Source organism: Desmodus rotundus, chromosome 3 (genome assembly GCF_022682495.2).
Source record: "Desmodus rotundus isolate HL8 chromosome 3, HLdesRot8A.1, whole genome shotgun sequence".
Lineage (NCBI taxonomy): Eukaryota > Metazoa > Chordata > Mammalia > Chiroptera > Phyllostomidae > Desmodus > Desmodus rotundus.
In genome coordinates, this window is record NC_071389.1 from 85,058,344 (window position 1) to 85,074,702 (window position 16,359).

The following is a 16,359-nucleotide window of genomic DNA, read 5'->3' on the forward strand; positions in this document are numbered from 1 at the left end:
TGGCTGAGGCATGAGAAGACAGGTGGCTGGAGAGAATGGAGAGGGTGGTCTCAAATGCTTCTGTGAATTAGGGCAGGTCCGTAAGAGGAATTTCATGAAACTGTTAAAAGCTCTGTTTACAAAGACGTTTCAATGACTTAATAGAGTCACTCAATGAATATCCTCAGTTCTAGGCACTGGGGATAGAGCTTGAACACAGATAAAAATCCCTGATCACATACCTTAATGATGGTAGAAATGCTTATGGTAAAACAACAATGAAGAAGACAAAATAACTGCTTATCTATATAGATTATATATGATCTCAAATCAGGAAAAAAATGAAAGAAAATACACTAAAATGTCAATTGACAATATCTTTAATGGATAAAGTTATTAGCACTTCTTACTTTTTCTTTATATTTTTCTATATTTTTCAGATCAAATTTTTGTCAATGTTTTGTTTTTATATTTTTAAGGATTATTTTTAAATGTTTGGCTTAACACAATTCTTCCTTTGTAAAGATGGAAGCATCCATTAATAATTGTGAAAAACTACTGTGTGTCATGTTCAATATTTTTCACCCAGCACTTTACTCACAGATGCCCATCAAACGTTGTCTTTAAGACAACCCAAAAGAAAACAAGAAAGCAGGATCTTGGGGCTTTAACAAGGAACCCTAAACCAAGGAGATTACCTTGGACAACACAAATCTGCTCCTCAAGCTTCATTTCCTTGTACTTCACTCACCTGGGCTGGCCCAGGACCTCAGCTGAAGTTCACCTCCAAATACTGGTATCTGTTCCACTGGTTTCTTAAGTTTTCTGCCCAACACTTGGTGAGGGATCTTGCTGGCTTCCACTCACAGCCCCACCCTTGCTCACAGGCTCATGTGGCATTTTGATTGATGACAGCTGTTAATCAGCTCTCCTCTCCCAACCCAGCTTCCTGGACACTATTTGAGTGCTCTCCCAGCTCCTTCTTCAGTGACACACTCACCTCCACCCCTCATTGTAAGGCCCTAGTTCCTTTCTTGTTGTGCCCTGCCCCATGGTACAAAAATGACATCTCCAAGCTGACAGCTTCCAGAGCCTTTAGAGGCTACCTCAGGTTAACCAACTGTGACATCCATTGCTAACTGAAAACTGTGTTACATTTGATAGCAACAGTTTTTAAAGTGGAGGCCTTTGGGAGGAGGTTTACTTGGAGAAGGAAAAATAGTATTAATATTGAAGAAAAGCAGGCATTTCATAAAATGCAGGACCCAATCCCCATTTTAAGAAAATATGATAAAAACTATGAAACCAAAACCAAACATTATTAAACAATGAAATACTAAAGCTTTTAAAATCTGGACTAACACATAGATGGCTCCCTCACAAAAATCACTCAATCTACTTTTATGAATTCTCCTTAATGCCAAAAGATAAGAAAATTAACTAATATTAGAGAAAATAAGACTGTATAGATGTGAATATACAGAAATAGATATACAGAGTGAGGCAAAAGTAGGTTTATAGTTGTGAGTATGCAAAACACAGAGTTTATTCTTGTATTATTATTTATTAATTACTATGTTATTTACTATATGAACAACTGTGAACCTACGTTTGCCCTGCCCTGAATATGACTGTACATGTAGAAAACTAAAAGGTTCTATTTTTAAAATCTATTATAAATTGAGAAAATTTTATGAGGTAGATACATATAATAAAGGTACCAAATTCAAAAGTTCTTATTTATACTAACAATAACCAGTTTAAAAAGGATATGGAGTTGCAGGACACTAGGTTAGTATACAAAAGTCTTTCGCTTTCCTATATGTCAGCAATAAACAAGTGAAATTTGAAATTAAAACCACAATACCATTTATATAAGCAGCCCCAAAATGGAATACTTAGGTATAAATCTAACAAAACATATATAAGATCTATATGAAGAAAACACATGACTCCAATGAACAAAATCAAAGAAAACTTAAAGAAATGGAAAGATATGCCATGTTCATTTATAAAAAGACTCAATTTTCATAAAGATGTCAACTATCTCCAAACTGATCTACAGATTTAATATAATCCCAATCAAAAGCCCAGAAAGTTATTTTATGGATATCAACTGATTCTAAAATTTATATGCAGAGACAAAAGACCCAGAATAGCAAACAAAATATTGAAGAATAAAGTTGAAAAATTGACACCATGCAACTTTCAGACTATTTACTATACAGCTACCATAATCAAGACGGTGTGGTATTGGGAAAAGAACAGACAAATCAATCAGTGGAGGAGACTAGAGAGCCCACAAATAGACCAACATAAATATAGTCAACTAATCTTTGATGAGGAGCAAAGGCAATTCCATGGAGCAAAGATAGTCTTTCAACAAATGGTTCTGGAACAAGTGGACATCACATGCAAAATAATTAATCTGGACACAGTTCTCATGAGACACACAGATAGACACACAGCTTGCAGCATGTGTGGCTTGCCCACCCATGAATAAAGGCATGCCAGACATCCCAATGGCTCCGTGAATATTTTTCTTTCTGCATGAATACCATGAACCTCACAGGTCTTGAAGGGTGGCAAAACAGTTCACAAACCCACCCACCCAGGAATCACCACCAGAAGGGCCCAATTTGCTTATGGGAAGTGAGGGAAGTAATGGAAAGTGGGACAAGAGCTAAACAAACGGCATTATTCCCTCTATGACCTCTCTTCCATAGACAGCACCAGAACGCAGAAAACAGGGTTGCCCCGCCCTGGCAAATACCTAAGGCTCCACCCCTTACCACATAACAGGTGCGCCAAGACAAAGAAATATGGCCCAAATGAAAGAACAGATCAAAACTCCAGAAAAAGAACTAAGCAATGAGGAGATAGACAACCTATCAGATGCAAACTTCAAAACACTGTTAATCAGGATGCTGACAGAATTAATTGACTCAGTCACAAAATGAAGCAAGAAATGAAGGCTACACAAAGTGAAATAAAGGAAAACAGAGAACCAACAGCAAAGGGGAGGAAATGGGGACTCAAATCAACAATTTGGCACAAAAGGAAGATGCAAACATCCAACCAGAACAGAATGAAGAAACAAGAATTCAAAAAAATGAGGAGAGGCTTAGGAACTTCTGGGACAAATTCAAATGCTCCAACATCTGAATCATAGGGTGGCAGAAGAAGAGGAAGAGCAAGAAATTGAAAACTTATTTGAAAAAATAATGAAGGAAAACTTCCCCAATCTGGCAAAAGAAATAGACTTCCAGGAAGTTCAGGAAGCCCAGAAAGTCCCAAAGAAATTGGATCCAAGGAGGAACACACCAAGACACATCACAATTAAGTTACCCAAGATTAAAAATAAGGAGAGAATCTTATAAGCAGCAAGAGTAAAGGAGACAATTACCTACAAAGGAGTTCCCATAAGGCTATCAGCTGATTTCTCAAAAGAAAACTTACAGACTAGAAGGGGCTGGAAAGAAGTATTCAAAGTCATGAAAGGCAAGGACCTACATCCAAGATTACTCTATCCAGCAAAGGTATCATTTAGAATGGAAGGGCAGATAAAGTGCTTCTCACATAAGGTCAACTTAAAGGAGTTCATCATCACCAAGCCCTTATTATATGAAATGCTAAAGGGACTTATCTAAAGGAAAAAAAGATCAAATCTATAAACAGTAAAATGACAACAAACTCACAACTATCAACAACTAAACTTAAAAAACAAAAACTAGGCAAATAAATAGAACAAGAACAGAATCACAGAAATGGAGATCATTAGGAGGGTTATCAGGGGGGATAGGGACGGGGAGAATGGAGGGAAAAGGTAGAGGAAATAAGGAGTATAATAGGTAGGCACAAAATAGACAGGGGGAGGTTAAGAATAGTGTAGGAAATGGAGAAGCCAAAGAACTTATATGTATAACTCATGGACATGAACTAAGTGTGGGGAGAGGGAAATGGTGGAGTGGAGGGCTGCAGGGAGGAGGGGGATAAAGGAGAAAAAAAATGGGACAACTGTAATAGCACAATAAATGAATATGCTTTAAAAAAATCCCCAGAATAAGAAAACAAACAGCCCGATTAAAAAAGAGCCCAAAGACCCTAACAGACACTTCACCAAGGACAATATAGAGGTGGCAAATAAACACATGAAAACACATTCCACATCATGTATCCTCAGGGAAATGCAAATTAAAACAACAATGAGATACCACTACACAACTACTAGAACAGTCAAAATCCAGAACATTGACAATACAAAATGCTGAGGAAGATGTGAAGCAACAGGAACTCTCATTCATTGCTGGTGGGGATACAAAATGGTACAGCCATTTCAGAAGACAGTTTGGCAATTTCTTACAAAATTAAACATGCTATTAGCATACAATTCAGCAATCACACTCCTTGTATTATCCCAAAGGAGTTGGAAATTTATGTGCACAGAAAAGCCTACACAACAATGTTTATATCTCCTTTATCCATAATTGTCAAAACCAAGATGCTCTTTGGTAGGTAAACTATAATACACCCAGACAATGGCATATTAATCAGCACTAAAGAGAAATGAGCTATCGAGCCATGTAAAAACATAGAGGAAATTTAAGATATATATTACTAAGTAAAAGAAGCCAATCTGAAAAGGCTATATCCTGCATAATTCCAACTATATGACATTCTGGAAAAGGCAAAACAATGGTGACAGTAAAAAGATGAGTGGTTGGTTACCAGGTTAAGGAGGAATCAGTAGGCAGAGCACAAAGGATTTTTAGGGCAGTGAAAATACTCTGTATGACACTATGGATGCATGTCATTATACATTTGTCCAAATCCATAAAATATACAAGACCAAGACTGAGTGGAAAACAGCATGGAATTTCCATTGAAAACTAAAAATGGAACCGCCTTTTGACCCAGCAATTCCACTGCTGGGATTATACCCTAAAAGCCCTGAAACACCAATCCAAAAGAACCTATGTACCCCAATATTCACAGCAGCACAGTTTACAATAGCCAAGTGCTGGAAGCAACCTAAGTGCCCATCAGTAAATGAGTGGATCAAAAAACTATGGTACATTTACACAATGGAATTCTACACAGCAGAGAAAGAAGGAGCTCCTACCCTTTGTGACAGCATGGATGGAACTGGAGGGCATTATGCTAAATGAAATAAGCCAGGCAGTGAGGGACAAATACCATATGATCTCACCTTTAACTGGAACATAATCAACAAAAGAAAAATGCAAGCAAAATATAACCAGAGACATTGAAATTAAGAACAATCTAACAATAGCCAGAGGGGGTGGGGGAGGGGATAATGGGGAGAAGGGTTTTCAGGAACTACTATAAAAGACACATGGACAAAAACAAGGGGGAGGGTGGAAGCAAGGGAGGGAGGTGGGTTTGGCTGGGGTTGGGGGGGAGCGGTGGGGAGAAAATGCAGACAATTGTAATTGAACAACAATAAAGTAATTAAAAAAAAAAGACCAAGAGTGAACCCTAACATTAACTATGGACTTTGGGTAATTTGTCAACGCAGGTTCATCAATTGTAACAAATGTACCACTATAATGTGGGATATTGATAATGGGGGAGGCCATGTATGTATAAGGAAGGAGTACATGAGAAATCTTTGTACCTTCCATCCAATTTTGCTATCTAAAACTGCTCTTAAAAAATACAGTCTAATATTAATAATAAAAATGGAAAAATAATCTTATTCATAGTAGAGAAGGAAAATATCTTTGAATAAATGTAACAAGAAACATAAAAACTTAAGCTATAGAATTTTATTAAAAGACATAAAATAAAATGATCCTGGATGAGAAGACAATGAAATAATATATCTTCCAAAATTAATATAATGATTTATTAAGAATTCTAATCAGAATACCAGGAAAATGTTTACATGCTAGATAAGAGGATCTCAACATCTCCTTTGAAAAATAAATGTATAATAATTGCTCCCAAAAGTTTTAAAACAAAAATGGTGAGGGAGCTTACCCTTCCACGTATTAAAACTAATTTTATAGCCATTATAAACTCTATAGAATTGGCACAGGAACAGACAAATAGATCAATGAAAAGAGAAAAGAGAACCCGGAGCAGATCCAAGGGTATATGAGAACTTACTATATGATAGAGGAAGCACACCAATTCCAAGGGGGGAAATGATTTATTTCATATATAATGTTGGCATAACTGGAAAGTATCTGGAAAAAATTTAAAAGCCTGTTCCCCATACCATATTACAAAATAAATTCCAAGAAAGATTGAGTTTTAACATCAACAATAAGCAATAAAAGTTTAAGAAAATGTTGGAAGAAAATGTTTGCTTAAACTAAAGAAGGCCTTAGGCAAAACAAAAATCTCAGAAGTCAAAAGAAAGAAAGAATAAGAGATTTGACTACAAAAAATTTTTTGCCATGTTGTCATGGTGTGATGTGTGGTGACAAAAGAGACCACAAATCAAAAGATGATCCATAGGCCAAAAGGAAATATTTGTATCATATGACAACCTTAGGATTAACATCCTTACTATTTTTAATCATATAAATGAATAATAAAAAAGAAACTGTCCCTCCAAATATGAAAAATAATATATAGCCAGGCAATTCACAAGAGAGAAGATGCAAATAACCAATATGTTTATGAAAATATGTTTAATCTCACTAGTATTCAGAGAATTAGAAATAAAAACAATGAACTATCAGACAAAAAATTGAAATACTGACAGCATCAGTTTTTGTGAGAATGTGGAGAAATGGGCTCTCATACATTGTTGGTGGCGGTGTGAATTGCTCTATTTTTCAAAAATTAAACTCTTTCAATGTATGCTAAAACTGGATGTACCCAGCAATCCCACTTCAAAATATCTGTTCTACAGAAATAAAAGCTTCAATACTTACATATACAGGATTTCAGTTGCAATATTATTTATAACAGCAAAAAACTAGAAACAATTGGAAAGTATATCCCTAATTCATAGGACTAAATAAATTACAGCAAATTTGTGTATAGAAACATGCAACTCAAATGATTTAGGTCTCAACACATTGATCTGGGGAGATATTCGTGATATATTGTCAAGTGAAAATCAAATTGCAAAACGATAGGTATAATATGACTTCACCTCTTTAATACAAAACAATCTGATAAGAGATTTGCTTTTCTATAAGGTGGAAAAGAACAAGAGTCATATCCAGTTCTCTGGTGATGGGAGAAACCAGAAGCAAGGAAAGGAGAGGATTAAGTTTTCTTCTTTATGCTGTTCTTTGTATTTAAAATTGTTTCAATCAACATGTAATACTTTTATAATAAAAAAAAAAAATCATGAAAGGCCAAGAGAATTATGTACCAGGTAGAAAGAGGCCCACGGGCCTGTTATTTCCCTGGTGTAAATCAGCAGTGCCAGGTGGGGCAGTGGGAGGTGGGGTGGAGGGGTGGGGATGGGTGGGGCAGACTCAACCCCAGCTGCCTGTGTGGGGAGATGGAGGGAATGAAAGCTATTAGATTAGGTTGCTGCCAGGCTTCTGATTTAGTGGACAGCCCAATGTTTGGTGTCCTGAATGGTGACATGAGCCAGTGCCCTGTGGCCTCAAGTGGCACCAGTCATAAACTCCGCACCAACCCTCCCTAAAGCTGCAGGACAGGGAGGGAGACCCTGTTCTTCACTCCAAAGTCACCTTCACTCCCAAGGCCACACTGTGAGTCCTGTGTCTGAGGCCTCTGGGTCTACCTTTCCTTTAGCTTTCATCTTTAAAGAAAAATTAAATGTTAGGCCTTTATAAACTACCCTCATGAAACTCAAACTCGTGTTGTGAAATTCCTTTTAAGAACTAAATGATTGAAATGTGGAGGCTTGGAGACATTTTGCTCACTCAAAGCTCTGTGTCAGTGAATGGCCTTCAGCCTCTCCTTGACTTCTGTTTCTGAGCAATCTCTAGTTAACCTGCTACAGACATGTCTACTCATAAACTAAGGATGGAGGTCAGAATTCACAACAGCACTCACTTTCAAAAATTTTTCTTTGTGGTATTACAATTTACCTCAGCCTTTTGATTATTCATTTGTTGAATTTAAATTGAAGGGAAATTTGAGACTTGCACAAAGAGAGGAGCCTTTTATGGAGACTTCCATCTGGGAAGCAGATTTATGAGGCCTTTTGAGACCCAGAATAACTTCACTGTGATGAAGCACAGGGCAGGACTCCTCCCCTCCCCCTACCCCGGAGCGGTGGGTGTAGGGCTCAGGGAAACTGAAATGCAGAAAGATACACAGATGCAAGGGTTCAGGAGGCATCATGGTTGAGCCACAAATGAAGATGAACATTTTAGAGGGAGTCAATAAAGCTGGGCTATTCTTTAAGGGCTGATTATTTTTTTAATGACTTCTCAACCAGGAGTCTACTCAGGCTTTGGAAGCTGCATTTGAAATACAGGGATGGAAGTGACAAAGTGATGTAGCAGGGCAGCTGCCAGTCTCAAGTGAACATGTGCAGAACGTCATAAAGGAGCAGAAGAGCTGGGAGCCCCGCATCACACCGGGGGGCCCTCCACCCTTCACAACCTCTCTACAAACCACATGTTGGTGAGTAAACAGAAAGATCAATGGCTTGTCATGCCCTGAAGTGAAATTAAAAGTGGGCAATTTAATAGCAAGATTCAAAGCAGGAAGCAAAGTAGCTTTTCCACAGGTTTATTGTCAGAAATATTTTTCCAATCATTTTTTGCTTGGCTTTACAGTCTTTAGTATTGAAAGAGGACCTCAAAATGCTATTCTGGGAGACTGGAAAGAATATTAATTCTCAGTGCAAAAGATGACACAGGATATGAAAACAAGCAGGCTAAATTGAAAGCAGGGGCTGGAATGGAAAAAAGAGGGCCCCATCCAAAAGCTGTAAGTGAGAGCAACACTGTTCCCAAGGGCCAAAAGGTGGACACAGCCTGAGTGTCTGGCAATGGGTGAATGGATACATGAAATGCAGTGCGTGTACACAACAGTAATGATTCAGCCTGAAAAGGGAAGGAAATCCTGACACATGCTACATTAGGGATGCACCTAGAGGACAGTATGTTCAGTGAAATAAGCTAGTCACAAAAAGACAAATATTGCTTGCTTCCACTGATATGAGGTACCCAGAGTACTCAAATTCATAGAGAGAGAAGGCAGAATGTTGGGTGCCAGGAGCTGCAGGGAGGAGGGGATGGGGAGTTAGTGTTTAATGGGCACAGAGTTTCAGTGTGGGAAGGTGAAAAAGTCCTGGAGGTGGATGGTAGGGATGGTTGCACAACGAAGTGAGGGTGCTAAATGCCGCTGAACTGTATGCCACTGAACTGTACACTTAAAATGGTTAAGATGGTGAATTTGGTTATGTATATTTTAGAAGAATAAAAATAATAAGCTGGCAAGGCTACATTTTTTCATGAATTCAACAAATACTGCTTGAGCATCCATTCCATGCCAATGACATGTACCCATGCAAAACCACACACTGAGAAAACACGATTAACAATCCAAGTCAGGCCCCAACTCAATGTCATCCCATACACTGAAAAGGGTGCACGTTCAACTCTCATTCAGGGTACATACCTAGATTTCAGGTTCAATCCCCAGTCGGGGTGCCTACCAGAGGCAGCCAATACATGTTTCTGTCTTACATTGATGTTTCTCTCTCTTTCCCTTCCTCTCTCTATAAAATCAATAAATATATCCTTGGGTGAGGATTTTTTAAATAATAATAATAATCCAGTTCAAGTCTGACTCAAATGCTGCGAAGCATCTCATTGAGAATGGAAGAGAGTAGGTACATTCAATCATTTAAATATTTCCATCCCAAAGTTGGGAGTGCTAAAGACAGATTACATATTCCAAAAATCTTATTTGCTTCTGTGTGAGTTTAATTTCCCAACTCTCATCATTTTGCCTGTGGCTAAAAGTATGTTTGCAAATCAACAATTCAAATTTTTTAGGGTAGCAAGCTCATTTTGTATTAAATATGACCTTAACCACTAGTACCTTCAGAAGACACTGAACTATTGCTCTTTTGAGCCCTCCCACTGTGTTCTGAGGGAATGGACCAGGTAAAAACAGGCTTTCTTTAGGTGAGACAAAAAACACCAAGAGACTGAGATGGTAAGACTCATCAGGGTGAGGCACTAGTCAACAGTAAAGTTAAAGATAAATTCAGTTCTCCTTAAGTTTCAGTTCATGAAACAGTATATGGCAGTGTGTGGTAATGGGAACAGTTAGACAGAAGAGCAATTTAATCCTAACTCTGCCATGGAATTAATTATGTGATGTTGGGCAAAAGCAAATTTCTGAACCTTGTACCCTCAGACATCAAGTAGGGGAAGTCACTGTAATTTCACTGGGCAGAGTTCTCAACAGGAGGGCTGGGGAAGGGAGGCTGCTCTCCCCTACCCACCCCTTTTCAGAGTCCCTCTGGGGTCCAGGGTCAGAGCACAGTGGATAGGAGACTCTATTTTAAATATAATTCAGAAATCAAAGGCATTTATGTACACCAACAATGAAATATCAGAAGCAGAAATCAGAAAAAAAATCCCATTTGAAAAAACAACAATAAAAATAAAGCACCTAGGAATAAACCTAACCAAGGATGTAAAAGACATATACTCAGAAAACTGCACAACACTGAAGAAAGAAATTAAGGAAGACACAAACAAATGGAAGCATGCACCATGCTCATAGATAGGAAGAATTAACATCATCAAAATGTCTATACTACCTGAAGCAATTTATAGATTAGATGCAATCCCTATTAAAGTACCAATGACATATTTCACAGATATGAAACAAACATTTCAGAAATTTATATAGAACCATGACCCTGAACAGCTGCAGCAATTTTGAGAAAGAAGAACAAAGTAGGAGGGATCACAATACCTGATATCAAACTGTATTACAAGGCCACTGTAATCAAAACAGCCTGGTACTGGCATAAGAACAGACACATAGACCAATGGAGTAGAACAGAGAGGCAAGAAATAAACCCAAGTCTCTATGGTCAATTAATATTTGACAAAGGGGGAAGAAGCATAAAATGGAGCAAAAATAGCTTCTTCAACAAATGGTGTTGGGAGATCTGGACAGCTACATGCAAAAAATGAAATTTGATCACCAACTTTCACCATACACAAAAATAAATTCAAGGTGGATAAAAGACTTAAATATAAGTCGTAACACCATAAAAGTCCTAGAGGAAAACATTGGCAGGAAGATCTCAGACATTCCATTCAGCAACATCCTCACAGACACGTCCCCTAAAGCAAGGGACATAAAGGAAAGAATAAACACATGGGACCTCATCAAATTAAAAAGCTTCTGCATGGCTAAAGAAAACAGCATTAAAATGAAAAGAGAACCAACTATATGGGAAAACATATTTGCCAATGATACCTCAGACAAGGACCTGATCTCCAAAATATATAAAGAACTCATATAACTCCAGGAAGACAAACAATCCAATTAAAAATGAGCAAAAGACTTGAACAGTCACTTCTCCAAGGAGGACATACAGAGGGCCCAGAGACATATGAAAAGATGTTCAGAGAACCAAGATGGCGGCGTAGGTAGACACACTGCGCCTCCTCGCACAACCAGAACTGACAGAGAATACAATGGCAAGGAAGTCCGACAGCAAGGAAATGGGAAATGAACATTCATCCAGACCGGTAGGAGGGGCGGACACAGGCAGCCGTGGTGGAGAGGACTCGCATGGTCGTAGTGGGACTGAGACTGGAGGAGTGTGGGACAAACGGGGCAGGCAGTCTGACCACTGGCAGACCCTGCGGCCCCACATTTGCCCGGATAAACCGAGAGGGCCAGTCTCAGAGTGGCAGAGAACAGGGCAGGCAGAGTGGTGGGTAGCACCCCGCAGCCCCACATTCGCGCACAGATAAACAGGACAAACGGCGGGGAGCAAAGCAGACCGAGGAACCCAGGGCTCCAACGGGGGAAATAAAGCCTCAAACCTCTGATTGAAAACACCCGTGGGGGTTGGGGCGGCAGCAGGAGAGACTCCCAGCCTCACAGGAGAGGTCGTTGGAGACACCCACAGGGGCCTAGGGCATGCACAAGCCCACTCACTCAGGAACCAGCACCAGAGGGGCCCAGTTTGATTGTGGGTATTGGAGTGAAAGATTGAGGTCCGGTGGAGAGGGGAGCAGGCGCCATTGCTCCCTCTCAGCCCCTCCCCCATGTACAGCATCACAGCGCTGCAACTAGCCTTACCCCACCCCAGGGAACACCTAAGGCTCCGCCCCTTTAAGTAACAGACGCACCAAGACCCAAAAAAAAAGGCCCAAATGACAGAACACTTCAAAGCTCCAGAAAAAATACAACTAAGCGAGGAAGAGATAGCCAACCTATCGGATGCACAGTTCAAAACACTGGTTATCAAGATGCTCACAGAATTGGTTGAATCTGTTCAAAAACCAGATGAAAAAATGAAGCCTATGCTAAGAGAATCAAAGGAAAATGTACAGGGAACCAATAGTGATGGGAAGGAAACTGGGACTCAAATCAACGGTGTAGACCAGAAGGAAGAAAGAAACATCCAACCAGAAAAGAATGTAGAAACAAGAATTTGGAAAAATGAGGAGAGGCTTAGGAACCTCCAGGACATCTTGAAACGTTCCAACATCTGAATTATAGGGGTGCCAGAAGGAGAAGAGGAAGAACAAAAAATTGAAAACTTATTTGAACAAATAATGAAGGAGAACTTCCCCAGTCTGGCAAAGGAAATAGAGTTCCAGGAAGTCCAGGAAGCTCAGAGAGTCCCAAAGAAGCTGGACCCAAGGAGGAACACACCAAGGCACATCGTAATTACATTACCCAAGATTAAAAATGAGGAGAGAATCTTAGAAGCAGCAAGAGAAAAGAACACAGTTACCTACAAAGGGGTTCCCATAAGACTGTCAGCTGATTTCTCCAAAGAGACCTTACAGGCAAGAAGGGGCTGGCAAGAAGTATTCCAAGTCATGAAAGGCAAGGGCCTATATCCAAGATTACTGTATCCAGCAAAGCTATCATTTAGAATGGAAGGGCAGATAAAGTGCTTCTCAGATAAGGTCAAGTTAAAGGAGTTCATCATCACCAAGCCCTTATTATATGAAATGTTAAAGGGACTTATCTAAGAAAAAGAAGATAAAAAATATGAACAGTAAAAATGACAGCAAACACAGTTATTAATGACCACACCTAAAACCAAAACAAGAGCAAACTAAGCAAACAACTAGAACAGGAACAGAACCATAGAGATGGAGATCACATGGAGGGTTGTCAATAGGGTAGTGGGAGGGGGAGAGGGAGGGAAAGGTACAGAGAATAAGTAGCATAAATGATAGGTGGAAAATAGACAGGGGGAGGGTAAGAATAGTGTAGGAAATGTAGAAGCCAAAGAACTTATAAGTATGACCCATGGTCATGAACTATAGGGGGGGAATGTGGGAGGGAGGGGGTGGGCAGGATGGAGTGGAGTAAGGGGGGTGGGAAATGGGACAACTGTAATAGCATAATCAATAAATATATTTTTTAAAAAAAGAAATAAGCCAGGTGGTGAGGGACAAAAACCATATAATCTCACCTTTAACTGGAACATAATCAGCAAAAGAAAAAAGCAAGCAAAATATAACCAGAGACATTGAAATTAAGAACAATCTGACAGTAACCAGAGGGGAGCTGGGAGGAGATATTGGGGGGAAGGGTTTTCAGGAACAACTGTAAAGGACACATGAACAAAACCAAAGCGGAGGGTGGGGAGTAGAAGCAAGGGAAGGAGGTGGGTTTGGCTGGGATGGGGGGAGTGGTAGGGGAGTAAATGCAGAAAACTGTAATTGAACAACAATAAAATAATTTAAATAAACAAACAAACAAACACTCCCTCACCCCCATTAGCTATAACACACCCTGCATCTAACAGAGGGTCATTATCATGGCAGCTCTTTTAAAGGATTTAATGAGGAAGATGTTAAACACATCTGGTTGAGCACGGAATAAGTAGTCAATATTATTAATATTAGCTTCCTTCAGGCCTCTAAACAAAACGTGTTTGAGTAAAGTCACTTCTGTGAAGGGTCAATAACTTTTCTGGCATCCCTTCAGATTTCTCCCTTCAGAACTCCTACATATAATGCACATAAAACATGGGGTTTTGCCTTCATCACTCATGCATTCACTTGCAGGTGATATTTGTTGAACATCTTCTATATTCCAATGAGGTGGGCCTGGCCACCTGCTGTGGCTGCTAAGCAGTAAAACCACAGAAGGACTTGCCTCACAAGGAAGTGGGCAGACCCAGGCATGCAGACATGGCCCAGCCCCCAGCTGAGCCACTGGAGACTGCTCACTCGCTGAGGGCAGAAAAGACCACAGATCTTGGGGGAAGGAGGCCCTGGAAGCTTGTCCACTGACTCTTTTGTAGCCATTACTCATATTTCCTTTGTGCTCTTGAGCAGCTTGCAAGTAAATCAAACTGTGAAAATTTGTCCCGCAAAATTGTGCAGAGCCTGAAGGTCATTTTGCCAACTTTTACTCCAGGACTGAACTCAGGCCCTATGGGAAGTGCTAGCATGACAAGCCTGGGGAGGCAACTTAGCACGATGGTGCCAACAACAAGCATAAATGTTAGCAAAACATGGATTTAATATTGACTGGATCACCTAACAGCAGGGTGACCTCAGTTAAGAATGTAACCTTTCTGGGTCTTTATTTCCTCATCTATAGAACAGAGGGGGGGGGAAACTTGCAGAGTTTTGTGAAAATTAACTGGGGCAAAACACATAACAGATATAGCATATAATAAGAGCCCAATAAATAATAATAAATAACATCACAAAGGAACAAGACTCGGGCTTTCTGCTCACCCTAATACCTAACATTTATTGAGCATTTGCTATGTGAAAGTTACTGTGTGTGTGTATACACACACTCACACATACAACCTCAAGCCTCACAATCATTTTATGAGGTAAATGGCATCTTCGTTTTGTAGATGAAAAAAACAAGGCTTAGAGAGATGAAATACCCAGCATAAGGCTACGAAGGGAGTAGCAAGCAGAGCTGGGATTCAAAGCCAGTCTATGGTACTCGAAAGCATTTTTGCCTATTATCTGAGGCAAGGTGTTTAATTCTTACCTAGTCAAGGTAAGAATAGGTAGTCAAGTATATGATGTTCCACTCCATCTCCCTCCCAAAGTGAACATCCAATGACATGATAAATACAGAAGGTTCATACAGTCTGTGTAAAGAGGTGGACAAATGCAAGGTGAAGTCAATATTAAAAGACATGGACTCTGCCCAGAGAACCACAGTCTAGCAAGGGAAGACAGACAAGGCCACCAGTAACTATACCTGAGGATAGGAAACGATCCACTGTGAGAGTGGTACCAGTGCAGGACAAAGAGGCTGTTATTCCTTTCCTTTTTCTTTCCTTCTTTTTTGGGAGGCAGGAGGACTAAGTGTTCATACTCCACAGGTAGAAGACAGAGGGGCACATCAGTCATCCCCCTCAAAGGGACTTTGAAAGAACACATTTGCTTTGACTTGAGTTTGCTTTGGCAGGAGAGGCTACATGAGAGATAGCTGTAACATACACATACATTATATTGTCTTTGTACTTGCTCCAAAGTATGTTTTACTCAACTAGTTATGCATCCTGAATGAGTTGTTGTTTACCTACGGGACAGCAGGGAACTCATCAGGACTGTCTTCTGAATGAGTGCTCTTGGGAGGAGGAAATGGGCAGCCCTGTGACCATAGGCCTGGAGAAGACAGGACCCAGGACCTCAAAGCCACACAGCATCAGAGTGAGGAGGGTCCTTGAAGACCATGGGGTTCACTCTTGCCTCAGCCTCCAGCCAATGCTTGCAGCCCCGAGCCAGAGAGCTGGTCAGGGGCCTCCCAGCCCATACTAGAATATTCTCAGGATATTCAGCACCCATTGCTGCCCCCCTCCTAGTATCCCTCTGCTGTGGCTTCTAACCATAAAACCCAGCTACACCCCCGGGAAGGTACGAATTTCCTGAGGAATGGCTTTAGTAACACATTCACAGATTAGGTGCTTTTGACAGCTTGTAGGAGTTTAGTGAGAACAGAATTCTCTTCTTTCGAAAATAGGTCCCAACAGCATGTGTTATGTATAAAATTCCCTTTCCACAGAGACATGGTGTTTTTGTCATTTGCACTTGACCACTATGGCCTTGGTCAGTCCATCACTATCCCTAGCCTGCCTGTTCTCACAGCTGAAGCTTACAGACCCTGCGCTGCAAGCCTAGCTCAGCTATGGTATCCAGGATCGGGACCCAACCCAGGCAGAAGGGGTTTAAGGACTGTCAGCTCAACCCTCTGACACTAATTATC

At 40.2% G+C, this 16,359-nt stretch overlaps 1 long non-coding RNA gene across 1 annotated transcript in view; it reads left to right on the forward strand.

Moving 5' to 3' along the window:
* Nucleotides 1–16,359, forward strand: part of LOC123478905 (uncharacterized) — a 31,654-nt gene that overhangs the window by 13,220 nt on the left and 2,075 nt on the right. Inside the window, exon 2 of the long non-coding RNA XR_006654316.3 lies at nucleotides 8,381–8,568. This is a non-coding gene — a long non-coding RNA (uncharacterized lncRNA). The remainder of the gene's footprint in view (nucleotides 1–8,380; nucleotides 8,569–16,359) is intronic.